This window comes from Meriones unguiculatus, chromosome 10 (genome assembly GCF_030254825.1).
Source record: "Meriones unguiculatus strain TT.TT164.6M chromosome 10, Bangor_MerUng_6.1, whole genome shotgun sequence".
Classification (NCBI taxonomy): Eukaryota; Metazoa; Chordata; class Mammalia; order Rodentia; family Muridae; genus Meriones; species Meriones unguiculatus.
This window is the reverse complement of record NC_083358.1, coordinates 24,285,498-24,307,782: the sequence shown is the minus strand read 5'-3', so window position 1 is coordinate 24,307,782 and position 22,285 is coordinate 24,285,498.

Genomic DNA, 22,285 nt, shown 5'->3' with positions numbered 1-22,285 from the left:
GCTGTGTGAAGAGCAAGCAAGGATACTCAGCAAGAAAGGACAGCACATAAGGGATTGGGGCAGAGAGAGAATTTCATCTTTGAATCTCTTAGAGGAACTAAGAAAGCATAGGGACAAGGGACATGAAATAAGCATAGAGCCCCAAGCTGAAGTAAGTTTATGTGAGATTTCATACATCATATTAACATTATTTGAAGTAAACTGGAAGACTATGAATTGTTCTTAAGCAGAGCAATTGTTATGATTCTTCCTGGTCTTCACACCCCAAAAACTACAGCGAAAGCATTTAACAAACATGTTGAATGAATGGGTCTGTCATCCAATTTAATCCTTGTTTCTTTCATAACAGGTCCTTTGGACTTCTAGCTTAATACTCTTCTACTCATACAGGTTGGTGTCTCATTATTTATGTGTCCCCACTGTGATGAAAGACATCAGAAAATTATATCAAACTCCAATAACTCCCCTCTTCTTTAGAAAAAGGTTCCAGTTTCAATGAGAGTTGAGGTATAACTTCACAAACTACCACCAAATAACATTGTGGCTTTTAAATTAAATGTTTGTGCTGTCTTTCCACTGTAAATCTGGACCTGCCTAGGGAAGGCAAGGTCTGGTCAAAAATACAGATTAGCCCCTCAGGATAGAGCACAAAAACAGCTATCTTAAGGGGGGTACAGAAGTACCTCTATGAGAAGGTACCCTCTCATAGTATATGGATTCTGGTACACAAGTGGTCCAGTCAGGAAAGTTTAAGAAGTGAGGGAGCCAGTCATGGATAAAGGGAGATATTGCTGTTGTCATGGAAATGATGGAGAGGAGCCAGGCATTGGTGTCATACACTTGTAGTCTAAGCGTTTGGAAGATGAAAACAAGTGGACTGTGAGTTTGAGGCAAGCCTGAGCTAACTCATGACTTCCTGGCCAGCATAGACCATATGTTTACTCAAAAGAAAATGGAAAAATGTAATGATGTTCCACCCTATGTTGAAAAGCTTTTAGAAGTTGTTGGCTCCTGGGGAAGGAAGCAGTTTTTCTTCAGGTTTATGGCTGTCTGTGTGCATTTGGGCAGCTCAAACAGGACCCAGTGGTTAACTGATAAGGACCAAGAGGACAAAGAGGAGGAGGAGGAAATAAAGAGGAGGAGGAAATGATGGAAGTTGGAAGGACATGTGTTGGGAGAGATGTCCAGGGGACTGAGATGGGGAATTGAGGGTGGATATGATCAAAATATTTTGTATACATCTATGAAATTGTTCAGATATATTATTTTAGTAAATAAAAAACAAACGATGATCTGGTAAAGAGCTTTCCATATCTCATTCTCCAGAGTGAAAAACGCCCATGAAAACTTGATCCCAAGAAATCAAATAGGTTACTACCTTCCAATACAGAAAGAAGAAAATAAGGAAGGAATCTGGAGAGTCGTATCCATTTCTCCTGTTCCTTTTGGCTCGGGTTTTATGGATTTGAGAAAAGTTTGTGTTCCCTGTGTTAGGACTTGGGAACTTCTACAGCCTACCATTGTCCTCTATCTCTGCATGATCCACCTCACCATACAGTCTCTTCTATGTACTGCATTCACAGATGAACAACCTTTGTTTTAGATGGTTCTTCTCCATTTGTGTTTCCAGTTTCCAAATGTCAAAATTCTTAGTGTCTTTCTGGGGTTTTCCAGGTTTGCCCGATTCTCCAACAGGAAGGGCATAGGACTCTCCTTTAAGCATTCATTGATCTACATCTGAACCTTATTCATTGGCTCTGGCCCCACTCCACACTCAGTACTATCCTACAATGGGAGTCAGTTCCTTTAAGTGCCAGGAATACCAGCTTTTCCTTTTGGCATGCTCTGAAGGGTCAAGTTTGTTATTGGAGGCTGATGGACCAGAGCTAGTATGGAGTATCTCATCTCACAATGACATGGTGAGATCTACTTTATATCTTTTCAGATGATAAAATTTAAGGTTGAGACAGATTAAGAAAAAAAAAAAAACACATTGTTTAGATATCCAGGAACAACATCTGAGTTAAACTATCTACAGTTGGTTTTATTCCACAAGCCTACCTCCCCCAAACCAAGACATGTAACTTATGAATATTCATCCCTTTCCTTTCTCCAATACACTCTCCTCACCCCCACTTATTGCAAAGATCATTTGTACCCACATCTCACACATCTCCTCCGGTCCTTCCCTGAAATCTGCTGTTTCGGGCGAGATCGCTCTCTAAGCCTCCTGCAGACACAACAGGAATGCAGAGTTGCTTTGGATTCTCAGGAACCAGGTTGGACCAGAGGCAGCAGAGCAGACGACATCTGCCACAAGCATACTGAGACATTTAGCTCCGTTCCTTGAGGATCTCATCTGGAACACGTGCAACTTCAGAGCAGGCAAGCCTTATAGCCATCAGCAAGGAGTTTGCTTTCGTTTTTCCCAGTTGTCAGAAATCAGAAGGGCTTTCCTATAGCAAGAATCCTCCTTCTGGTTTTCCCGATTGCCAGGAAAGTAAACTCTAATCTTCATACCTTACAACTCCAGCCTCTTTCCTTGCTACCTCAGTCTGCACTGGGAAGAAGGCTCTTAATCTTAAACAAGCCTGAGACCATCCTCTTCCTGGACCCTTGGCATGTGGGTTGTATATGACATTTTCACTCACAAGTGTCATGTGTGAAAGGCATGGTCTCCAGGTAGCTGTTCTATTGAGAGATCACAAAAGCACTATTATCACCAGTGGAGTAATATACTCAAAAGCGCATAGCTGAATGTGCTAGGTAGAAAAAGTGGGTCTCTGGAGATCACTGAAACCTGCCTCTCTGGCTCTCTGTTCCCCAGCACAATGTTAACAGTCTGCTCCATCACAAGCTCCTACAGCCATCATATTCGGCCTGACTCCAGTCCCACCACAACGGTGCCACAAGAGCATATGCTGCCATCTCTGAAATCTTACGCCAAAGCATTTTCCCTCCATTTAGATGGTTCATTTCATCAATTACGTTTTAATTAATAACATTGTGGACATTTCAGCATCAGTATGCCTTGTGGTCTCTCTCCTCCATCTGGAATCTAGTCCCCTGTTTTTCCTTTCAAATTTCTCCAAAATCCATGACCCAACTAACCTCTCTTACGGTATTGGCAGAGAGAACTGCTTTTAGGTGTGATAGGGGTACATTATATTATGCAATGCAACCCTCTAGCTACAATTCACTCAGCAAATATTGTGTGTGTGTTCATGTGTGTGTGTGTTTATGTGTGTGCTTGGGTGTGTGTATTTACGTGTACACGAAGAAGTTAGAAGATGACTTCAACTCTTAGTATTCAAGGTTCTGTCTACTTTGGTTTTTAAGACAGGGCTTTTCATTAGCCTGGACTGACCAGGTAGCTAGGCTAACTAGTGAGCTGGCTTTACAGAGCCATCTAACTTTGCTGCCACTGTACTGGGATGCTATGACTTTCAGGTTTTTCTCAGGTGGGTTCTGAGGGCTTAGACTTAAGTCAGTAAAGGAGCACTTTACTGACTGGGTTGTCTATTGGGCTCTCCCATTCAACAAATATTCACCCATCAGGCTCTGTGTCAGGTCCCAAGGATGTAGCAGTGAACCTAAAACAAAACAAAAACAAAAACCCTTCCTTCAACAGCACATATGTTGCAGTGTGTGGACTGCCTGGTCCTGAAGTTATGTTAAAACATGACTCCTTTAAGGTATTTCTTGTGCATCTAGCAAAGAAAACTACATCTCCATCTTTGTTTCTCTAGGAAAAGAAGACAGGGTACCAACACTGGGTAGATGTCAAGCCATTATCTTTGTGCTTGACTGAAGGAGACGTGAATTATTATAAGAAAACCAGAACACCTGGCTTTGCCACAAATAACTTGTGTGATTTTTAGACCAAAGCCATTTCTCATTCCCAAATACAACATTTTTAGTGTACCAGGCAGCACACATTTATACATTAAAGCTACTCCGATAGCCACACCATATTTTTCATTGTGTGTGTGTGGGGGGGGAGTAACTGCTGGGAAAGAAGAAAAGCACTGGTAAGGTCCTAGCTGGAGCTGGATTTGGACTTAAAGTTATCAGAAAGCCTCCAAGTCTCATCCAGATTCATCTGATCCTAAAAACAGGCCCACTGGCAAGGTAATAGCCCATACTCAGATCAATCCCATCGATCCTGCCTCATAACAAAGCCACTTCCCGAAAGACCACAGCTCAGTGGTGCTTGCTGGGGTTTCCTGCCATCCTGTGTGGCTGCATCTCTTTTCTTACGCAGTAATGGAGGGCATGTGGAGCATGCCTTGGTCATGAAGGTTTGACCTGCTTTGTGCTAATGGTGTGACAATGACCTTTGTTCTTGCCACTAATTCTGCACTAGTGTGAAGGGGAAAGCATCTCATCCACTCCTTGTACTCCTCTTCCAGATGTGTGTTTTATGAACTAGGCAAGACCAGGGCATCACATTGATTATTGTGAGCAGAATGGAACAAACCGTTAGGGTCTTCTCATACAAAAATGCCCATTGTTTATATCTTACTTGGGGCTAACAAGAAGACTAGAAACTTTTGTTTAATCTACCAGGTTTTAACATGGAAACTCCTTGAAAACAACCTCAACCCTGCCTTACCGACGTTACTTTTCTCTAGTAAAGTGAGAAAATATCAATGAGGAGAGGAATGAGAACTCCACAGAGTGAAACCAGCTAGGAATCTATCTGATGCCCACCCTCTCTGAAGAAATTCCTCAGCAACTGCAGCTATGTCTATGCTAGCCTGAAGGGTGGGTGTGAGCCCTGCATAGACACAGTCTCAAACACGAACACAGGGTCTCCCCCTTAATTTTCAGTGGCACAATAAAAGTAAAGCTGGAATCTCCAAGGATAACATTGGAGAAGTAGAAGAGCATGGAAATGCTTAAAAAAAAATCCTATTACTTCCCTTGGAAAATATGACTCGCTCTTTGGAGTTTGTGGCAATCCCACTCTAGCACAGGGCTTATTGCCAAGAGGCAAGCACTGTAAAGACTGCACTTTTCAGGAGCACACAGCTGTTTGTCTGTCTTCTCAGGTGGCCATAGTAGAGTGGGCCTTGGTATTACAGATTTGTAATACCATCACATGGGGAATGTAGAGTCGAAGTCAGGAAAATCAGTTCAAGGCCACCCTTGGCTCAACAGCAAGTTCAAGGCCAACCTGGTTAAAGTACAGCCCATCCCAAAGAATAAAAAGTAAAATCCAAAGAGACAGTAGAGGATTTCAGAAAAGGGTAAGATGTGTGCTCTTACATTGTGCTCTGTCAACTGTCGGAGATAATTTTCTCGCTGAAGTCAGTTTAGGAAGTTTTAGTTGTGTCAGCACTCCTCAGGGGGTGACGTTCCATTGCTGCATGAAATCTGAGGTCTCTCGCAGCAGGTAAATGGGTGCTGGCATCAGATTGCACTTTGATGTTCACAACAATGTCTGGGGAAGATAAGATGGTGGTAAGGTACTTAGGGCTCAAGTGAGTTGTAGCATGAATTTAGGGATTGATGATGACAATCTGGAGGTCATCTGCAGTCACAGATCCCTCTAAACACACACACACACACACACACACACACACACACACACACACACGTGTGTGTGTGTGCAGGCATGCACATGTACACGCACATGCACACACCCACACTGGGGCACTTGCATGCAAACACACGCACAGGCACATGCACACACCCACACCTACCTGCAGCAGCTTCTCAGGCCCTGTCTCAGAGCCCAAGTTTTAATTTGAAGTGTGGTGTCTGACCCATCTGAAATGGAATCCAGGGAAGGTCGAATCCTATTAAGTCACCAGACCATAAAGCAGAAAGGTATAAAGTTGACAAATCGGTTCTCCCAGTGGCAGCAGCTGTGAGGTGCTCGGTAAAGCCAGGCTCTGACCCAGCAACAGGACAGCAGACGGTCCCTCTTTCTTCTCCTGGGAACTGCTGCTCACTCTCTTCCCTGCCTAAAAGGGGTGTTTGTGTGTTTAACAAGCTAGTGTTTATCATCTTTATCTTCATTTTCTCTTACAACTCAAATAGGGTCTCGGTGTGTCATAATCATAACCTAGGTCTGTGAATAATGAATGAATAGTATTCCATAGAAAAGGATTTCTCCTGGTTATACATACACCGATTTAACCCTTGACAAATCCCAGCACCCTGTACTTATTTTCCTAGGTAGTCCTGGATGTTGTTGATGATGTCAATCATGTGTCTCAGAAAGATTTCTTGACTACAATGAAGTATGCACTGTGTTTCTCTCTTCTTGCTTTATCAGTCAGTGTGTTTCCTGGAAGAGAGGTGGGAAAACACCCATACCTATATATTTTTCCCGCAGAAATTTCAAGGCCTCTTCCATGCAGCCACACAAGACCAGCATTCTGGATCCTATTGTAATATATATATATATCATATATACACACATAAATATCATACATAGTTAATTCATCCAAGGTCAACAGTAGCAGTAGTGGCAGCTTAGGTTGGGACACATGGTTCAGTATTGCTGATTGAAGATTGCTTTTGTCTACCTATGAAATGCTTTTCTTTACCATCTCCAAGCCCCTACTCTATTCCGGGTTTCTTCCCTGAGCTGTACAATGCTGCACCCTTCATCCCGCTAGGGCTTTCCTTGTTCTCACAGTGGAATGATTCATTCTGCTCCAAGCCTTCACAATGGAGTTTACAACTTTTCAGAAACACACTAAGTGGCTGTATAAAAAGCTGTACAAATCTTTTGTCCTCAGGCTTCAGCATTTGGCCACAATCCTTGCTCTTTTAGTCTAGAGAGGTCTTGCTTGTGACTCTACTGAAAATCACTGCCCTCTGCTATTACCTGTCCACCTCAGAGCTCCTAAAGTGAGAATTTTGAATAGAAACTATGCTGTTGGGTCCCAAGGCTTTATTTAGCCTTTGTCTAGAGTACGTGTTATTTCTGTTCAAAGGACTGTTGGTGTTGGCTTCACTATAAATACTGTCCCCAACTGTTTCCTGCTCACCTCAATTCCCTGAGATGAACCCAGTTCTCATATCAAATTCTTAGGACTAATGAGATATTTGGAAAAGCTTATTCTACAGCAATACAAATAAAACATTTTAATACTTGTTTTTAATTTTTAATATTTTAATTATGTGTTTAGAGTTACAAACATTTGAAGCCACCACATGTGGGCACTGGAAATTGAATTTGAGTTCACTTAAAGACCATCTCTCCAGACCTCCAAATTAAAATTCTAAATAGGGCTTCTGTAATTATGTATCCTGACAAACAGGTATGTCTGTCTCCATAAGTGCATTGGTGGAGTTCTGTAAGTCTCTATTCCCTTGCCTGTTAAGGGATAGCGACAATGCCCCCCACTTTGGGATGCTTCCTGTCATGCCTGTACGAAACACTTAGAATACAGTAAATAGCCTGAAAAGTTCAGTATATGCTAGCTCCACTTTCCTGCTCATCAGCCTGCCTTCCTTTTGAAAGGTTCCCTTGTGGAGAAGACTGAACCTCTCATGGCAGTGGAGAAAAAAGGATCTGATAAACATACAGACAGCAAAGTGCCACTGAACTCTCCACACTCTGAGAAGATGTGGTGTCCTTCTCATCTGGATCACAGAGAAGACTCAACAGCACCTGGAAAATCCAGATACTCTCCTCATTGCAGCACATTCTGATTTATTTGCATCTGCACCTAAGGACATTAGTATTCCAGACTCACTTCCTTAATCCCTGTGCCTCCAGCAAAAGCTCTCAAGAGGGTCTCTGAGGCATAAAAATACAGTTGTCTCCTCAAAAGAATTAGACATGTGGGGCTGGTGAGGTGGCTGAGCAGCACAGGGCTTACTGCTCGTCCAGAGGACCTGTATTCCCTTCACAGCACCCATATTGACCTGACCTCAGCTTGATGAATATCTGTTGCCCTCTTCTGGACTCTTCAGGTATCTCCATACACAAACACAGACAGACAAACACACACACACACACACACACACACACACACACACACAAAAACTAATGAAAATTTGTTTTGTTTTGGTTTTTTGAGACAGGGTTTCTCTGTGTAGCCTCGGCTATCCTGTACTAGCTTTGTAGAACAGGGTGACCTCCAACTCACAGTCTCTGCCTTCCTGTGTGCTGGGGTGACAGGCATGCACTACCCTGCATGGCTAATGAAATATTTTAAAAGAGAACAAAGAAGGAATTAGAAGATGAGTCAGAGCATTTCCACTTTCTCTTTACCTGCATTCCCAAACCCTGCTACTTATTACCATTACAGAGAACACGTATTCTCTCACCCACATTCCTTAACTCATTATTCAGTTCCACCTATGTTATTTCATACACTAAGATTTTTTCAGTACCATATCCAAATCTATTAAAGTGTAACCATCATAATAAAAACAGTAAGCCTGAATGATACTTACGAAAAAACTTATTTTTCCATCTATTCTGCTTTAGCATTTGCAGTCATTTATGCCAACCAAAAAAGTACAAACATTTGTTTAAATGGATTATTATACAAGTATTTCTATACTTTTGCAAGGAGCATAGGGGAGGGCAAATTCAGGTTTCCATGAAATGATCTAAGTAAAAGCCTTTAATCTTAAAACTGAAGCTCGAAATTCACTTCCTCATGGAAGCCTTTCCATTTAAAAATGTTTTAAAACAACACAATGAAACAAGAGACTATAAACAGTATCACTATCCAAACTTCTGCAACAGAGTTGGGATTACAGTTTGATCTAGAAAGTATCAAGAATTGGTGTCCAGTGATATACACAGATGAGTGTTTCCCAGGATGTATGGTGCATCGGACACAAGAAACCCTTCAACCTGGGAAACACTTCAAAGGCTTAAGAGTACTAGAACTGTCTCAGTTATTTGGGGTTAGTACTCCAGTCTGTGTTCTTGGGAATTTTCAAGCAAACCATGTTGTGATTGATGCATCTTTATTTCCAGGAGAAGTTGGAGCTATGTCATGTTATAGAAGCAGAATCTTTGCTGGAAAAGTGCAGAAAAACATATCACTTATAATCTATGATATTGTTACATTCAACTAGTTGACTGAATATGAAAACAATTAACAACCATTAGTCTAAGGTGCTGCTTTTCCTCTCAGAATAATAAAGGGCTTCTTGAGTTTTACAAACACTGCTGCTATTTCATTTACAACCAGAAGAAATGGAAAAAAATCCTCATTATTCTTTATATCTTCATTGTCTGACATGACCACAAAGACATAAGAATTTGGAGATAGAGGATGAAGGAAGCATTCGTTGTTGCTTTGTCAAGCTTCCAAAGTTCCTAATTGGCTTTATGAAGACATGATTATTTTCATTAAACTGCTCTCTACATTGAACATAAGGAGAAAGAGATAGGACACCTAACTGAGTTCTAACTTCTTACATGGTAAATCTAGAGAATGCTATACTGCTTCCTATGAGGCAGGCCTACAGAGCAATTTCTCTTTCAGAGCAAATACCCCTTTCTTCAACATGATGCTCTACATCAAAACCCAATGATGGATGAAAATCCAGTATATCAAGATCCAAGGCCATCATCTCTCTGCGTCCTATATTTTCCTCCCTGAGTCTCCCACACTGATGAAGTCCTTCCAACCACTCATTAAAAAAAATCCATGTGTCAGGTTTCAGTTCCCCCACACACTCAAGTGTTGATTCTATCTTCTTAAAACTTAGTAGTAACTATCACTACTGTGACAACACGGTCCTCCAAGGCTCTGTCTTTCATGCATGGATCCCTTGCTTCTAGTTCCTGTTTCCTGCTTCATCTACCCACTTCAAACTTTCCCAGATGCTATAGAAATCTTCCTTTAATGTAAAAGCAGTCAAGTCACTAAAATCATTACTTTATTACCAATTTTCATCTAGAATCAAGAGTTTTGCACTGCCTGAAGTGGTTTTCCCCCATCTGTCCCAGAGACAACCCTTTGACCTTTTCTTATATGCTCTGCTCTCTCATCTAGGGAAGCATTTACATCCCTTTAATACCAGTTCACCTTTACTCTATCATTTACTACTTCAATTTTAAGTACTGGTAGGAAAGGGTAGGGTTAGAACCACTGGCTTCTAATGAGTGAAATGAAGCCATTTACAACATTGTGGCCACTGTTCAAGTTGGACTTGTGCCTGCTAAAACTCATCTGTTATTCTTCCTGTGATTTCTGGATCCTTCATTCTTACCCCGACTTTTGTTGGTTGAGATTCTGCTCCTGTCTTCTCTCCAGCCTGAGTCTTCAGTGAGTTTGAATTTCAGCACAACAGATCAGTTGCTGTAAATTCACCTTGTATCTTTGATGAATGAACTTAAACCTGAGTCATTCTGAGGAGTTTTGGAGATAATCAGCATCTATGTCATCCAGACAGTGAAAGAACCACCACATTTTAGATTCCTTCCACCTCTTTACCAAGTCCCCATATATTATATATCACAATCAGTTGAGGTATTTTAGTTAGAAATCTTACTTTTAGTTAATTGAATTAATTAATTTAATTAATTTAAACTAATCTTAATTTTAAAATACTAAAAATTAAAAATAAGGGGTTGTGGTTTTGTTTTTGTGTTTTGAGATGGGGTTTCTCTGTGTAGCCTTGGCTGTCCAGGAATAATTTGTAGACCATGTTACCCTCAAACTCACAGAGATCCTCTTGCCTCTGACTCCCTGAATGCTGGCATTATAGGCTTGTGCCACCGTGCCCAGCTATTTTTTTTTATTCACTTACTTCCTTTACATTGTTTCTTGATGAAACAATGTAACTTCGACCTCACACAGTTTTTTCTTGCTTGTAAGTCTTATGAAAAGAATACATCATGGCAAACAAATTTTTGGAAATTAGAAAATCTGTTGATTTTACTCTGAAACTTTCACTGTACTCTATTAGGCATGGAAATTTGGAAATTAAGTTAATTTCTTTTTATACATTTGTAATATTGCTCCTCTATTGCCTTTTTTTTTTGCCTTAGAAGTCTGATGTCAGTCTGATCTAATGTCAGTCCTCTTAAAAGCAGTTAAACCACTCACTCCGTTGCATCTCACCCCAAAAGCTTCTAGAATTTTCTTTAATAATGCCACCATATAGTTTGTGTGTATTTAACCTCTCAGTCATGGATTCTGATTGATCTCTAAGGTATGGTTAGATATAGATGGAAATCTAAGGTATACTGGATTTTTCAGTCCTATGAGCTCCTTCAATCTGCTATTCGATTCATGTGCTCACATTTCTTGCTTCAACCATCTAATTCTTAATGCATTGGACCTATAATTATTCCTGCTGGAATTAAAAGCTCTGAACTGGAGATCTAAAAGACATTCTTGTTTAAATAGAAAAGCCATTCTAAACTGAACTGTCATCCAGATTGAGTAGGTCTGAAACAAATGTATCCTATTTTACAAATCAAGGCTTTTATGCAGAATTCTGAAAAATACCAGAGAAATTCCTGATATGGAATTTCTCACATGGAGCAAGGGAAGGCAAGGAAACTACAGCTCTGGGTTGATTTCCAACTGTGCTCTTTTAAGGTTATTTTTCAAAGACTGTTCCTTAATCATGGTTTGGGAACCAATATACCCCAGTTATGTCCGTGGAAAGTTGTGAGATAACAAAGTTTCCATAAATGGAATTTCTACAGCTTCAGATTTTCACTCCTTATGAAGAGTGTGATACTCTACATGGAATCAAGTTCTCATCGATATAACCAAGTAGAATTGAAGAGACCATGTTCCTACTGCAATCTGAAGTGTGCCCACATTACATACACTTCACAGGTGAACTATTAGTTCCCAAGAGCAACCAATGCATATATACCAAAAAGGGGGAAAAAAGCGAGCTAGCATAGCATTCTCTGATCTTGTGCTATTTATATTCTCAACCAAACCATTATTTTACCCCAGGGTTTGCATTTCATACCTAGTCTCATCCTGAAGGCATATAACTGGGGAATGACTTTGAACTTCTTAAAAAAGCAAGGAGCTTGAAATACAAAAGCGATGTGTTAGGAGATGTTATTATTAACTCCCCAGTGATCCTTCAGAGTGTCAAAATCACCCTCCCAAGGAGCAAGAAGTCTAACATTGGTACAAATTCCCTGGCTCTTGACATTCAGTCTCAGGGTTTTAATTGACTCCAGACTTGCACATCATGTGTCCCATGATAAACAAGATTCATCTGCAAGATTTTATTGCCATTCCTCCCCAACCCTGTCTGAAACTGTGGGAACTCCAAGGGAAAGGTGGAGATATTTTATTAGATCATTATCACCCTATTTTCAGAGACCTTCTGAAAACTAGTAGTGACAATATTTGCCTGAGTCTATGATCAAGCCCCTCAGCTGTCAAGGGCATGCATTCTGCAAAGTTTATCCTAAAAATAAGTAAATAAATTCCATGTGCTTTCACAAGCCCTCCTGGTCAAGACTTCTTTAAGAAAACAGAGAAAAATGAGAACAAAGCCAAAGCAGCCACAGCTTTCTAATACAACAGAAAGGTATCTTAGTGAGGGTTTTTAATGATATAATAAAACACCACAACCAGAAGCAGTTGGTGGGGGAGAGGTTTATTTCATCTAAGTCTTGTAGTCTATCACCCATGGAAGTCATGAAGGGAACTCGAGGTGGGAACCTGGAGGTAGGAATAGATGCTGAAGCCATAAAAGAGTGCTGTTTGCTGGCTTCTTCAGCATGGCTTGCTCAGCCTGCTTTCTTATAACACCCAGGACCACCTGCCTGCCTAAGGGGTGATACCTCCCATAGTGGGCTGAGTTCCTTTCATATGTCATCAATCAAGAAAATGCCCCACAGAATTTCCCACAGGCCAGTCAGGTGGGGGCATTTTCTAAACTGAAGTTCCCTTTTCCAAAATGACTCAACTTGACATAAAACTAACCATCACAAAAGGGAAAGGAATTAATAGTTACCCAGTGAATCTAATGCTTACCAGTTGACACAAATACTCACATATCCCATACATGCACTATAGATACAAAAATTAGGCAGTCATAGTCATACACACAAAACAGATATATATCTTTGTCTTCAATGTAGTTATTTAAGGGAGGTGCAATTATCTCTTATGAATGGGTAAACTGAAGAACAGAGCAGTAAAGACTTAAAACCCTTGCCTTCCTCAGATTCCCTTAGCTAGAGAATAATGGAATCTTAGTTACTATTTCTATCAAGTATAGTCAGAAACTATATCTGAATCTCTCTACCTGTAACAGGATAGGGCACTTGGTAGATAGTCAATAAAATTTTATCAAGTGATTGAAGAACTAGCAATGATATGACAAATACACAAGAAATCACAGTGATAATCTTTGTAGATAAGAGGACAAATTGATTGCCTATTATGTTACAAATCCTTTGCCAGAAAGATGGGAAGAAGAGTGAAGCTGACATAGCTTGCAGTTATCTGGTGGAACGATGGTAACCCAGAAGATATTAAGCTTCACTGAAGTGTAAGGAAGCTATAAGATCATTAGAGTAGAGGTTATAAGACAAAAGGAGTACAGGGGTTACATGTGGGTGTAATCCAGCCCTGAAGTAAATGTCAGAACTTTGGACATCCAGTGTCTCAAGATGTCACTGTGACCTTCGGTCATGCACAGCTACCTCAAATATTAAGGTCAAGATTTTGTTGCAACTGGCATACAAGCACACACAATGCACTGGGAGTATTGTATTTCCTCTAGAGAAGGCTTAAGATTTAGCAAGTAAAAACGTATGACTTCCAGCTAAATTTAAATTTCAGAAAAAGAAAACATTTTAAGAAAGTTTTTCTCAAACATTTAATGAGTCATAATTATACCAAAATTATGCTATTTGCATGTGAAACTCAAACTTTATTGGGTTTCTTATGCTTTGTTTCGCCAAGCCTACTAGGAAATCTGTCAATAAATTCAAAATTATTTATTTCTACTAAAATATCACACACCATATCTCATAAATGTACACAATTATCACATATTCATAAAATGATTTTTAAATGTCTTTAAGGACATGTTGATATTAAGTACTCATTTTGATACAGGAATATTGGGGTGTCTGAAAACGAGAGTCATTTTGTACAGTTAGACTTCTGGAAATTCAAAGGCTACCAAAGCTACCCTGAGCTGGTGGCTTGGAGGTTTTTGTCTTACAAATTCAAAGAATTAAATTTGTGGACTACAGGGAGTGAGTTTTAGAAAGAAGTATTTTATTAGAGAGAGAGGGAAATAAGACACTATCCAGCACCTAATTTGGGTCTTTCTAAATGACTTATGCCAGAAACTGGGGTGAGATATGAGGAAGCTGGTATGTCCAGTTGACCAGGTATCCAGGGGCCTCCTCTCAGATTCAGGAATGTGGTCCTGTGTGCATTTAGGCTGCAGAGGTGCTCATTGAAAAGACACCAGAAAACAGGAAGCAGAGCTCTCTCCTAGCATTGCTGGCCTCCAGCAAGAGCATTCTTTCCACTGCTGTTTTGGGGACCCTGTGCTATATGATGAGTTTCTGTTACAAGTCCTCATTGTTTAGATATTACACACTGTATCCATGTACCAAATTCCCTCACTCTAAACTCCTTAAGTTGGGACAACTAAAATAATAATCAAAACCAAGTGAATAATAATCATGTTTCTAAAATGAACTAGAAGACAATTCTTTTAGGTGCATTGCTGAAATGAAGATTGCAGATCTAGTTTGATTGGGTGTTAATGTATACTTGCCATTACTGGGAAGAAACATTCAGATAAAGAGATAGTACCTCTTCACCTGCATTAGTTAACCCCCGGAGTAATCAGAACACCAAGTCTACAGCATAGGAAGACTTGGTACCAGCTATGGATGCTTACTTGGTTTCATCATTGCCATTCATTGATCTGTTGTGTTAATATTCTGTGAATTTACTGTTCTCTAGGCATAATGCTAAGGTTGTCTGCATGCATGACATGCAGACCGCAGGAGCCTTGCAAGGAAAATATTATCTTGAGTGTAAAGATGAAAAAAAAAAAATGTGGCTAAGTGCTTTGGAATCTCAACAATAATGCAGGTTGCATCCAATCTACCTGATTCCAAGTCCTAAGGCTTCTCCATCTAAATAAATGCAAATGTAGAGAGGTTAGGGTTTCATTTAAAACCGCATCCTAAAGGAAGGAAAATGAATTGAAGATCGCAAATTCTAATTAGGTGGCACTAAATATAGCTAGTATCTTTTTTTTTTCTTCTGTCTTTCTTTGCTATGTGTGGTTACTTGTGGCAGGTCAGCCACCAATATTCTCTGAAGACATAAATAACTCCAAGCACTGGAAGGAGGTGTGGAATGCTATAAAAAAGAACAAAGAGATGTTGGTATCAAAAGTCAGTGTCTGCTAGAATAAACAGGAACTAAACACAGTCAATAATGAATTTTAAGCCTTAGACACTGCTCCGTAGCTGCAAGGAAGGAAAACAGAGAACAAAAGACATTTGCTGTCCAAAATCACCATGCATGCATGCAAGGAGTTGGCTCAGCACTTCTGTAATACCTTTTCAGTTCCCTGTCCTACAGTATAGTCCAACAGCTTCCTTAATGCATTTTGTTGTTGTTGTTGCTATAACAGAATATTTGAGAGTAGACTATTAATGAAATGCAGCACTATTTAATTCTCTTGTTTGTGGAAGCTAAAATGTTAAACTTGGAAGACAACATTTAAGGAGGACCTTAGGCCGCTTCATAATATGGTAGAATTCTGAAGGGCAAACAAGCACAAAACATGAGAGAAGAGAAGGTAAAGTTCTGCAATAGTCGACACGTTTCCTTGAGAAAGATATTAACCTGTTCCTTTGGGCACCACCTCCATGACGTCAACATGTTCTCATTGCAGAATCAAGGTTCTAATTCATGGGCTGGCCTGGTAGCACGGTCCTTTAACTCTCCAGCTGTCAGGAGGTTGATGCAGGAAGAGCGTGAGTCCAAGTCCTACCTGGCTTACAGTTCATGGCCAGTCAAGAAAATTTATTGGGACCTCATCTAAAAAGAAATGGTAAATGTGGACCAAAGGTGTAGTTCAAGGGAAACTTCAACACCAAAAAGAAGAAGAAGAACAAAAAAAAGAAATGAATTGAATTCCTAAATTTTAAATGGATGCATTCAAGGCCACAGCTAAAAACTAAGGAAACAGAATGGAGACTGACAATGCCTGGGAAGCTCTGAGTTCTTCATCCAGTATCTCAAAGTTCTCAGACAGAGAAGAGATATTATACAGGTCAGGGACAGAGTTGTCACAGCGTGTCATTCATCTGGAAAAATGCGGATAATAATAAATTCACAACAAAGCTTACACCATTAGTGAATAATTTCCCAAGCTTCCTATAATTATAATGCTCATCATTATGCATGTTTTGCAGCTAGCTCCCAGAAGACCTGGTATGTTGCTTATGAGACTCTACCAGAGTTTCACAGAAGCATGACCACAAAAATGCTAGAAACAGAAGACAGGTCCAGGGCACATGTAGATGTGTTGGACCTCAGGCCAATAGATCCTGTCTCCAACTCCAAGTGCAAAGACATTGCAGCAGACACTGTTTTTTTGTTGTTGTTGTTTAATTTAATCACTTTACAGTCTGATCCCAGCCCCCTCCTTCCTCTCCTTTCAGTTCCACCCTCATATCCTCTTTCCTCCATTCCCTCTCTCCTTCTCGGAAAAGGGGAGGCCTCCAAGGGGCACCAACCCACCCTGGCACCTCAAGTTGAGGCAGGACTGAGCACATCCTCTCCCAATGAGGCCACACAAGACAGCCCAACTAGGGGAAAGGGATTCAGAGGCGGGCAGCAGAGTTAGACAACCCTGTTCCTGTACGTTGCAAGTTGTGCATCTGCTCCTTAGGTGTAGTGGTCTAGGTCCAACCTATGCATGCTCTTTTGTTGTAGGTTCAATCTCTGTGAGCCTTCATGGGCTTAGGTTAGTTGACTCTGTTGGTCTTCTTGTACTGTCCTTGACCCTTCTGGTTCCCTCTATCCCTCCTCCAACTCTTCTACAAAACTCTCCAAGTTTCCCCTATTGTTTGGCTGTGGGATTCTTCATAGTAACAGATACTGTTATGTATCAGAGCCTGTAGTTTCTGCCTTCTTTATATGTACTACCCAAGCTGGTTCCTCTGTGGATAGCAACATGCTCATATGTTTTTCTACCCACACAGACACAGCTTCCCAATATTAATTTGTCTAGTATCATTAATATCATCTTTACTATTTAATCATTCTCATTACCATACAATCATGTTGTCATCATTCTCTCTCTACCCCCTCTCTCTCTCTCACCCACACACTCATACATACACACTATCCACTACACTACTTAAATCGCTTCAGCTTTCAGTTATGTTCCATTTTTCTATTCCTTTACATTTAAAAAGAATAAAATGAATTGTTGAATGAACACAAATTTGGAACTATTACATAGATTGATAGATAGAGAGATATTGATAGAGAGATTGATTGATAGATAGAGAGAGCTAGATCATGTATATATTTAAATGAATATTTATGTGCATATATATTGATGAAGTGTTTGGAAATTCACTGTGCATTTATTTTCTGCTTATTTCATGTTTAAAACTACAGTTAGCCCTCTGGTCCTGCATTTTTCCGGATGGCATAATACAACACAGTTTGACCACCTCTCTAAGGCACAGTTAATGACACTGTAGAAATTAAAATTTAAAATAAAATATTTGAGGAGGTGAAGAAGTGCAGATGCTGGTGCATCTTGGAGAACTTGGCCTTGGGAATTTACAGTAATGAATAAAAATACACACACGTTTTAATGTCCCTTTCACTCATCATTGCCTTCTGTAACTCAACTCTATCATTGTTATTCCCTTGGTCATTAGCTTATTTTTACCTTCATTCCCTCACATGGGCATACAGAGGGGTGACGGAAGGGGATTTCTCCAACAGTTAAACTTGGACCCATTTCTGAGACTCTGTTTTCTATATATATTCATATCTGTGATCAATAGTTTCATTGTTTTAAATATATCTCTACAGATGACTTCCCAATGAATAAATACTGGTCTCCTACCTCCAACTTCTTATAAAGGTCTAAAGTAAACTTCTCAGCCATAAGCAACTCTGCTAGTATCAACAGAGACAACTATGAAAATATGTCCAGTCTAGCCTGCTGGAAGATCACAAGAAAAGGCATCTGTATAAGTTATCTTTTCTCATTGCTCTGACCAAACCTCTGACAAACACAACTTGACAAAGGAGAAGGTCATTCTTGTATGGAGGCTGACATGGCTCAGTGAGTAGTGGCAGGAGTTTGTAAACACTTCACATCTTGTTAGATTAGGAACCACAGGGTTTGGGCCAGAAGCAAGAGCTGGGCATAACCCTTGGAGTTTACTTTGTCTCAAAACCTAAGGTAGGGTTACACTGAGGAAGACACCTGAAATCAAACTCTGGACCCTCCAGACTCATGTACATCCTCATGCACTCACACCTGCATACACATCTGAATATACAGCACATGCACACATATGCATGCACATGCACACATACACAGTCACAATACCCAATTCTAGTGACCCACCTTTACAAGCCATGACTTCTCCAAAAGTTGAACAAGCTCCAAAGACAAAGAACTATCATCTGAAAACCAAGTGCTTAAATACATGAGCCTTTATCTGACATTTACTAATCAAACCATAACAGCATCTCAATTCATATTCAGTCAGATGCAAGACATTGCAGTGAGTCTCCCTGATCGACTGGTCACCAGCCACAGAGCCAGCTGATGACAGATGAGTGAGTGGATCTGTTAAGATCAACAGAATTGTCGTGCTACAAAGAACCTCCAAATAAACAGCTTTCTTATGAGGACAGTAAAAGGCCATTTTCTGAAGCCACCAAATTTGATAGGGTCTTGCTATTGGTTAAAAGTTCCAGAGTATATATGTAATGGTTGTGCAGCTAGGCCTTCATGTGGGTCTCTTAAAGCAAGGACTGGACCATCTCTGACTACACAGCCTGCCTTTGGACCCCTTTTCCCTAACTGGGCTGCCTTGTCTACACCAAATCATGTGCCTAATCTTACTGCAACTTGATATGCCAAAGTTGGTTGATATCCATAGGAGGAGCAGTTCGGGGTGGGGAGAGGGGAGGAGAGAGTAAGGGGCTGAGAGAAAAGGAAGGAATGGAAGCTGCTACCTGCTCTCCAGAAGTAAATCAATAATCAATTAAGAAAGAAAGAAAGAAAGAAAGAAAGAAAGAAAGAAAGAAAGAAAGAAAGAAAGAAAGAAAGGAAGGAAGGAAGGAAGGAAGGAAGGAAGGAAGGAAGGAAGGAAAGAAAGAAGGAAGGAAAAAAGGAAGGGCTCAGAGTACCCATACTATCCAAGAAAATATATGAATTAATAAAAGACAGTTCTCTAACTCATTCTTTAAATACCTGATTTGGAAGCTGTCCTTGACATAGGCCCTGTTTCCTTGAATATGGGACAGTTTACCATCCTAATTTCTCTCACCCTGGGAAGTTTGCATGGAAGACTAGCCTCTCCCAGTTATCTTTAAGATTCTTAACTGAAGCTTTTTCTTTACTTTTCTTTTCTTTCTAATATAGTCTTTCTGGGCTGTTAAGATATCTGAATTAACAAATTCCTAGTCACATGGACTTCAGACAAAGGATAGAAACAAATCAGCATAAATGTGTTCTCTGTTTTTTATTTTTAATTTCATATAATATCCTGTTCATTATAAATCTGATCAATGGGCTTTACATGACTATTATTCCCGTACCTCATATTGATTACATCTTAAGATTGAATCAAAGTATGCTGAATTATTAAGACTTCATTTTTTTTAACTCTGGATTAGATACAAATATGGCATTAAATTTTATTGTATTTAAAAAATTCTTACAGAAACTTTATGATGAATATATGGAAAGCTACACAATTTGGATTTGATCTGTCAGAGTGCCAGAAGCATTTTATAACTCTAGGGGCCCGAAATTCTGAGCAGAAAATTTAAGACCATTTTAAAATATTGCTAATGAATCAGAAGCTGATCAGATGAGTGAAATAAAAGAATCGTAAGGGTCCAGTGAAGCCCTGAACACAGCCACTTCTGTTTCCCTGCTCTCATTTGCTTGGCTCTCTGCTACAATATTATGCTCACATGTAAAGAACAAGACACATGGGACCCCCTGCTTGAACTACCCCCAACTAGCCTCATTTACATGATTCTCCTGTGTCCCCTACCTCTCTGTATTACATCTGTTTAGCTCTTAATGTATGCCACTGCCATTGTGAGTTTATCAGCCATCTGCCCTCCTAGGTTGATATTCCTTAAGGTCAAGCCTGAGTCTTATTTACATCTGTGCACCCTATACCCAGGAAGATGCTTAGCTCAACATTGGTGTTCCAAATAGTCTTGTTGATTGAATGAAGTAAACAGTTTCATGTCTCATTATCAAATATAAATCTCCCCCAAGAAGCTTTTGAACTGATGGAAACTACACAAGTGTTTGTTACCGTCATCATCATCATAATCACTCACTTCATTTCAGTAGCTGTGTTTCCTGTATTTAATTTGTTTCCCCAATCTTCATTATCTTGTAAGCAGCGGGAGGCTGGGCTGAAATCCAGGCCTCCTGGCTCTGAGTCTGTTCATCTCTCCTCACAATGTTATTACCATTAGCCTGATGGAGACCCATGGAGGTCAGCACAGCAAGCGTGGCACAGAGCCTTCTGGAGTAGCACATCAAATCTGTTGCCCCCAGGAACAAGTGGAAGGAGAATTACCATTGAAGAACAAGGACCCTCTGCCATTGTCATGCCCATCAGTCAATAAGATTTATCTTTTTTTAATTCTCACAAGAACCTTAGGAGTCAGGTAATTATTATGCAGATGAAGAAACAATCACAGTGAATTTTTGAGGTATGGGAATAAATAGAGGGTTGACCAGTCATTAATTCTTAAGCCAACTAGACTTCTTGGATACCCTAAGAACATTTTCATATAGCTTTAAAGTTGTTTTTATAACCTCATGTCCAGGCAGATTGGACAAAAATTACAGACATTTTGCAACAAAGCCAACTTTACTGGAGGCTGAGTAATAGGATAATACTATTATTGAAAAAAACAGACAAATTATTGCTTAAGACTAAGTAAGCCTTCAAGATAGAAGGGAACCTGAGTAGCCATATTTAACGAATATGTTTCTATTATTATCCGAAGTATCTGAGCTCAGAGAAAGTTAATATGCTGTGTGTGACTCTGGTAGGGGCCATGCATGTTATAAGCAAACACTTTGAAAGCTTGGCTGACTTAGAAGAAATAAATCTCACAAAAGTTGCTTGGGCATTTAAATGGTACATTTAACTACAACTACGTAGGCTCCACATTTTAATTTCGGTCCCTATTTCATTGCTATAACAAAATACCAGATTCTGGGAAATGTGTAAAGAATATGTATTTTATCTCATTTGCCATTCTGGGAACTGGGGAGGCTAAGCTGAGGCAGAGCAGCCTGATACTGCTTCAGGTCATAGGAGAAAGTGGAAAGGCGAGCTAGAAATTGTGGTGGAGAGAAGCAAGAAGGGCTGAAGAGACAGCTCAGTGGGTATGATACTTGCTGCACCATCTTAAGAAAATGAGCTGAATCACTAGCATCAACTCTCGGGTGCTGTGACAAGGTATCAAAATCCCAGCACTGGAGAGAAAAAAGGCAGGTGAATCCCTAGAGTTCACTGGCCAGTCAGCCTAGCCTAACTGGTAAGCCTCATGGCCCAGTGAGAGACCCTGTCTTGAAAAACAAGGTATGGCATGGTGAGTCATGCTTCTAAACCCAGCACTTGGGATGCAGAGGCAGGTGGATCCCTGTGAGTTCACAGCCAGCCTCGTCTACAAAGAAGTTCCAATATAGCCTTGGAGTCATAATAAAACCCTGTTTCTAAAATGTTACGCTCAGGATGTGAGGCTAAGCACTGCACTCAGGGTCAGCGGCTTTGGACCCAGAGAAGAGCAAGTTTGATTGCATGCGGGTTGATGCCCCAGGTCCCGCCTCTGAGAAAAAGGTATCGGACGGGTCTGATGCTCTTTGGGTGGATGACACCTAAATGAACATCGGTACAAAGTCCCAATTTATTTCTAATATCAGAGATCAGACCTCTACTCTTGCCTGATGCGTCCAAAACAAAAAGGGGGAACTGTAGAGAGCTGCGGAATGCTATGCCTTAAAGATGGAGCTGGTTTCCGCCTTCCACCTTCCTGATGGTGAGTGCTCTCTGTCACAAACAACTCCACATTTG